We start from the raw sequence: 6,728 nt of genomic DNA, 5'->3' as shown, positions 1-6,728 counted from the left end.
ACATTTGCGATAATGTAAGTACGCAACTCAACAAAATACCTGTCTAATTAAATGTGGAAATGTTACATAAAACATCCTTAAATATTAAAAGTTTTTGAACTGAACCCAAAGGAACTTTTTTGCAAACTCATCATCTTAAGAGCGTCATGGAAATTAATATGTTAAAACCAATGTAATCAGCTTAGCTTGGGACAAGATCCAGCTAATTTAAAATAAAATTAGCACATAAAAATCCTTGAAGAGAACTGCTATACCAAAACTTGTAATTAAATGTCAATTTACAACACTCACTTATCCACAAGAATAGATATCAGCATCCTGAAAGTTGTATATGCTTATTCAATCTACAATGTTTCAACATGATTGTGGCAACATTTAATCCATGGCGTTCTTAACCTGTTCATGTATCAGGAAATGTATTTTAAAAAACGTGCATAGTTTTTAAGTTTAAGGCTTTAAAAACTAAAACATCAACTATATATTACTGGATTTTAAATCTAATTGGCTTCATGATGCGTCACTCATCCGGAGGCTGGCATGTAAGTGGCTCAGTGAGGAGAAAGAAGAAAGAGTAAGTAACTTGTTCATGCCATCACTCATTGGCCGTTGTAGGCTCAGTGGCGGGCATAGAAGCTCCTATTTACTTAAATGAACTGTGAATCAAACAGCTGCCATCTCAGGATTTGACTCCGTTATGCATATTACTAAAAAAAAAATACTCAAGTAATAGTCCTCCATTAATTTAAGTATTATTTTGAAAATGTGATGAGAGTATAATGTAGTCAACTGTGAACTGAAGACTGAAGAAGTAGAAGGTCATAAAAACAAAATACTCAACCTCAATATTTTTCATTTGGGTACAGGACCAAAGTAAATACTTGCCACCTCTGTTACCTTGTCAGGGCAGTAAAACCCAGTGTACGAGGCAGGATAAAGAAACACAGCCCGCAGGCAGGAATAAAGGCTGAAAGAGAACCACATGTGACCCGGACTTTCAGACTGTATTAAGAGTAGGAGTTCAGATAACCTACTTCAGGTCTGTCAGCTGTACATTCTCGGAAATGCCACTATAAATAAATCAAAGGCATAACAGCAACCTTCCTCTCAAGTGTATCATTATTTCATGAAAGTTACATGTAATAATGTATGTGACCTTTAGTGACAGTTTTCGACCACTTTTTGCATTAAATTGATAGCTGAATCCAGGTACTTTGGTTCTTGTTTTTGCCAAAGTTCACAGTTATCACCAGCTTGTCACCTTGTCAAGGTGACCTTTTCATGTGTTGTCCCTGTGTGTTTGTGTGGGTGCTCTTTATCAGGGGGGATGATAATGAAAACCGAGGTGCCATCCCTTGCCAGCTTTTAATGTTAATTGGCAGTGATTTGTGAAAAAAAAGAAAAAAATGGCCTCAGTCCAGGATAAAGCTGCTTCAGACGACACTGCATTAAAGAAGGTTTGTTGTCGCAAAATAACCTTTGGGAAATAAGGCCTCCTTTATTTCAAGGCGGCAAGATGAATACTCACTCCCACTTTGTGGTGTTCACACAGCATAAAGAATGAAAATCATAACTCCCCAAGTCAACCAAACAGGTGAGGTCAGATTATTATCAAAGCTGCTGAACCAGAAAGTTGATACGGTGCGCTGTATGTGCTCGAGGGGGAAGACACTGACAGTTCAAGGCCTTTGAGTCTGCAAGAAAACAGGGAGCTTGGTAGAAATGCATCTGCAAGCACTAGAATTATTAACATTTAGGTATGCTTACAAGACAGTATTAAATCAAAGTAAGCAAAAAAAAAAGCAAAAAAAAAAGGGCTGAAGCAGTGCGGTGTAGATGGACGCTCACATCCACACTTTTATTCACTCATTTACAATTCATGTCAAGTCACTACCGCCAACCCCCACCCTGCTGCTTGACCTCCACCACCTCGTGGAGAGGGAGAGACGGTGTCAGAAGAAGAACAAAAAGAAGAAAAGGAGCCTCTGGGCCCGATGCACATCTTCCCTCTGACCTTCAAATGGAGTTGATCATCAAGAAGACTATTTTTGACAGGTTTTTGACACCACTGAAGAATATGTTCTGAACTCCTCTCAGTGGAGCTGACGATCGGAGTAAAACACCGGACAATGATGTCTGTGTCTCTTTCTAGCCGCTGCGTGAGACACTATCACTTGAAATCCCAGAACAGGAAGTGGACCTTGGGTTGAGGTAGACAGCTTCGGCTATTTGTTCAAACACTTGAGATATCTACATTAACATTAGCCTGACAAACCTTTTTGGTGGAAGGATGGCTTTCTTTGTGGATTTGTTTCAACTATAGTAACCATCTTTTCCAAACATTAAACCTCCATAAATTGGCCTTTTGGCCACTAAGGTGCAACACAACTAGCTGTAAACCATGACAAATCCACTATTACATTCATTCAAAGTCATATTTCTGGCCACCTGAAGAAACTGAGCCCCATATTCTCTCTCTTTTTGCTCCATTTTTGGTCGCCACTGACTCATTGCCATTTAGTTCAGAGGACTTTCTGTGCTTTGTTCAGAAAACTAAAGCCAAGAGCAGATGATGTTTTTTTTTTCCCATTTTAAATCGAATATAATGAACTTGAAACTTGATATTTTTAGCCACTGAGAAGAAAATCAACACAAGCCTCACGCCCTGAGGTTCATGTCTAGGTTTAGAACCTGAATCCATATTGATTTCTGATTATTTTTGTTGTTTACCGTGTGCTCTGTGTTCTGCTTTGATATGCAGTCGACATTTCAGTTTGGTGTTTCTTTCTGCAGCTTTGCAACACAATCAAATTCACCAGCTTTCAGTCTTGAAGGGCTCAGGGTTTTGTTTAGTCTACAAAACAGCTTGTGTAACCAGCTGCCTTGATTCTGTGAAAAGCTGCCGGTCGTTGGTACAGTGGCGGCAGAGAAACTGAGTCAGTCAGACAGTCTATCCCTCAAGTCCTTCAAGGCAGTCTGCGGCGGTGATGGATGAGAATTGAAAGGCAAATCAATAGAGATCACAGCTTAAATGAAGAGTGATTTTAATTGGCTTACTGTTATTGACGTGTGCTTCCCTCAGCTCCTTGGACTTGCTCCGGGGGCCACGTGAGGGCCTGCGCCGGGGCTCCAGCAAGTGAAGATTTGCCAATACTCAGCTGTTCGATGACTGAAAAGACGACTAACGAGCGGTGACAATAGCAATTCAGATAAATGTTTATTTTTGTTTATTTAGCCCACATCTGCCTGTGTTACATCTATTTCAAAGGGCTGTAAGGAGATTGATGAGCACACTCAGGATGACAAAAAAAGTAGCACAGGTTTCCATCCATAGCAGCCGCAATCTGTGAATAGACATGGAAACACAACGTTCCTGTTGAAATTAGGTGTAAGATAAATGAAGGTGGAAGCGGAGAACAGATAAACATTCCTCTAATATGGTTCTATGAAATTATAGGAGATGGCTTTGGCAGTCAGAGTTTCCCACGGATCCTAATAAATTCTCAGAATGTACTGATGAAATCTCCTTTGCATAAAGAGATAGGAGCTCTGAGGTGGGAGAAGACGTAGAGTGCAATTTCAGTTTTGCGTTTGCAGGCTGACACTGTTGTCGCTGCTTTAAAAGTCATTGGATGGTTTGTAGATTTGCTAATGCTAATGCTTGTTAAACTGGATCTCAATGATTGTAGTCAATAAATATAGTGCGTGTCTCCAGTGGTTCTCCACGAGGTTTTAAATATTAATGCAAACGTATGTGGATATTTACCCAATGTCATATAAGCTCAAGTGACACCTAGTTTGATAGATAATAAATATAATAAATGTGCCTATTACGTCATCTCTTCTGGTATTTATGTACAGATATCAAAAAAGTCAAAGAAGAGAGAGTGTCAGGTTTCCCCATTTTTGAAAATCTGTCAAATATGCAAACGCTGCACATGATTATGAAATGAGACCTAAAACATAGCCCCTAACTTTCGATACACGCACCGTCAGCAGCGGGGAACGCCTGTAAGATTAACACGGAGGACCCCTCTCCTTATTGCGTTAGGGCTGCCTGAACAGGCCGTTTTAATAATACATACTCACTCATGCATATTCTCAGCGCTGTGTCAAGCACAGTGGAATTAAACAAGTTTATCATCTAAGAAATGACACGTTCCATATCAGCCATATTCACTGAGCCGCCGACGGGCGGCGAGTCCGCTTTTTTTGCCTATCATGAAGATACTGAAATAAGACGGCTATCAGCAGTCGTCGAGAATTTATAATTTCCTTCCGGGGCCAATATCTTCAGAGCTTAATAACCAAGGAACCGTTGTGATACTGGGGGAGTTTTTAGTGGTGGCAAATTGATCTTCGGAGGCTAAAGGGGAATGAGTGAGTGTTTGGATCAACATCGCACAAATTGAAATGATGAAAATAGGCACCAAAATGAATCATAGGACTATTGTTTTTCATATATGACCAATTAATGTATTATCAATTAAATCATAAATATTTCTTCATAAAATGAGACATCTTAACTTGTAAAGTACTGCTTTGATGCAAACACTGTTGAAACACCCATGGAAACCACCTCAAACACAAGGGTGTCTTTCAGGTACAAACAAGACCTTAATTCATATAACATGTACAGATTTACAGGCAGCTTAAAATAGTCTGTAGTTGTAGTATGTGTAGTGTAGTATGGTGCTTCCCTTTAACACTAAGAGTGACTGGGAGTTTAACTGACTGGTATCTGTAATGGTGACCATGCTGTTCGGTCTGCCACCAGACTGGATTTTTCCAGGAAGCACAACTGGAAGAGGCAGTGCAGCTTTTTTTTTTTTTTTAAAGTTCATTTTTCAGTTTATATGTTGTGCCTATGATCTGGTTAGGTGTAGGTATATAAAAAACACTTGATTAAAGTTCAGAAAAGATAATGTTTTGGCCTGGTTCTGTCACCCGAAACACGACACGCAATTCTTCCGGCTCACGCCAAATAATATTCGGTTTTATTGCCACGAACACGGCTGATAAATGTGCCATTTAAAACCATCTGTTGGTTTCACTCTTACAAAAGTTGAAACTCCATCTTGTTGACAGTTGTCTCTATCTTGGCAGCCAAAATGCTAATAGCTGCCAATTTTCTGATGCAAATTTTTTCTAGCATGTAGGGCGCCCATCACATCTTCTCCACTGGAAAAGCCCCCCCCCGAAGAGCACTTCATTGTGTTTTATCTGCCAAAGGGCCACTCAAGAGGCCACTTTTTCCCCAACATGGAGGCATTTTGAATAATTTTAGAATGAAAATGAGAGCAACATCTGAGTAATTATAAGAATATCTTAATTTCTTTTTTCTTTGCTCGTGACGGAGACTCATTAAATCTCACCCTCTGGCTAAAGAAAAAAAAAACAGAGAGGCAGGTTACCGAGCTCCGACATGGCATCCGCTGTGGTATCAATTAAATAAATTCTCAGATGAGGGCTTGAACTCGGTCCAAAGGTGTGTCCAATAACCTCTCATGTCTGGATGAGAACCGGTGTTTTTCTGTGCTCATGAGTGCGAGGAGAGAATGAGAGCGAGTAATGTCAGAGAAGAAGAAGTCTAATCTTCCCACAGGATCGGTACTATTGTTAAACCTCCTAAATCACCTGCAGTGAGTGGAGCAGAACAGAGTAGCCTGATGCGAGGCTGCAAGATTTCTTATTTCATTTTTAATACCTCCAGATCGGATCCACCCAGGATCGCGTTGCTGTAATCCCTTGGCTCGATATCCCCCACGTTCAATATGTTAATGTCTGCCCCCAAATGGATCATCCGTCAGACAGACTTGGCAGATGGGCTTGCAATTGTTTTCAGGAAAGACAGATGTATCAACACGCCATTTGTTTTTTTAAATCTCTGTGTGCTTTTCAACGGCCGACTCACCATCAATACAACAATAAACCCGTGTATTTGTGTACCAACAGAGAAGGTATTATAAGCAGGACCAGTGAGCTACCCAGCATCATTTTTTTCCCAGGCGTATGAAGACGGTGCACACTGGAGGACGCACGTTACATTGTCACTCCCCAGAGGACAGAACTTAAAAGAGACTTTTGTATGTTGGAATTGCCAGAATCGTTTCTCAACATGTTATGTTTTTTTCAGCCGGATAATGATCTATTTCTCAGTTCCACAGTGTCCTACTTAGCCTACTTATTGAAGTTGGAGAGAAAATATAATCATCTGATGTGGAGGATGCTTCTCAGCCTTGCTAATGCTGCTCTGTCCTTGATTATTATCCCTATTATATAAAACCTTAAGGCCAGTTTTCTTAAGATTTTTTTTTATTGCATTTCTATATGTGAGAGGCTTTATCGAGCCTGAGACAACGCTGTGAACTTCTTGACTTGAATGAAGTGCAGCAACGATGCCGAGGGAGAAAAAAAAATCCACCTGAATATCAAATCGATGTTTTGCTAAAAAAACATTAAAAAATAGATGTTTTCAAAGAGAAGCAGACAAAAGCTGTTCTCCATATTCCGATTCAGGTCTCCGCATCTCAATATTGAATAACCCGTGAGCTATTATGATGCTTTTGTATGCAACACATGATTTATTACTGCACCTTCTGTTGTACCATCAGAGCCTCCATAGACGGCACGCTGGAGAAGCCCTCCTCAGCAAACACAAACTGCTTTTGTTTCCTCTTTGTCTCCTATTAATCAACTTCATTTGCGGGCTGTTTTTCTACCTGAAGCGC

The sequence above is a fragment of the Sparus aurata genome, chromosome 16 (genome assembly GCF_900880675.1).
Source record: "Sparus aurata chromosome 16, fSpaAur1.1, whole genome shotgun sequence".
NCBI classification, from domain to species: domain Eukaryota; kingdom Metazoa; phylum Chordata; class Actinopteri; order Spariformes; family Sparidae; genus Sparus; species Sparus aurata.
Note: the sequence above shows the minus strand (reverse complement) of the source record.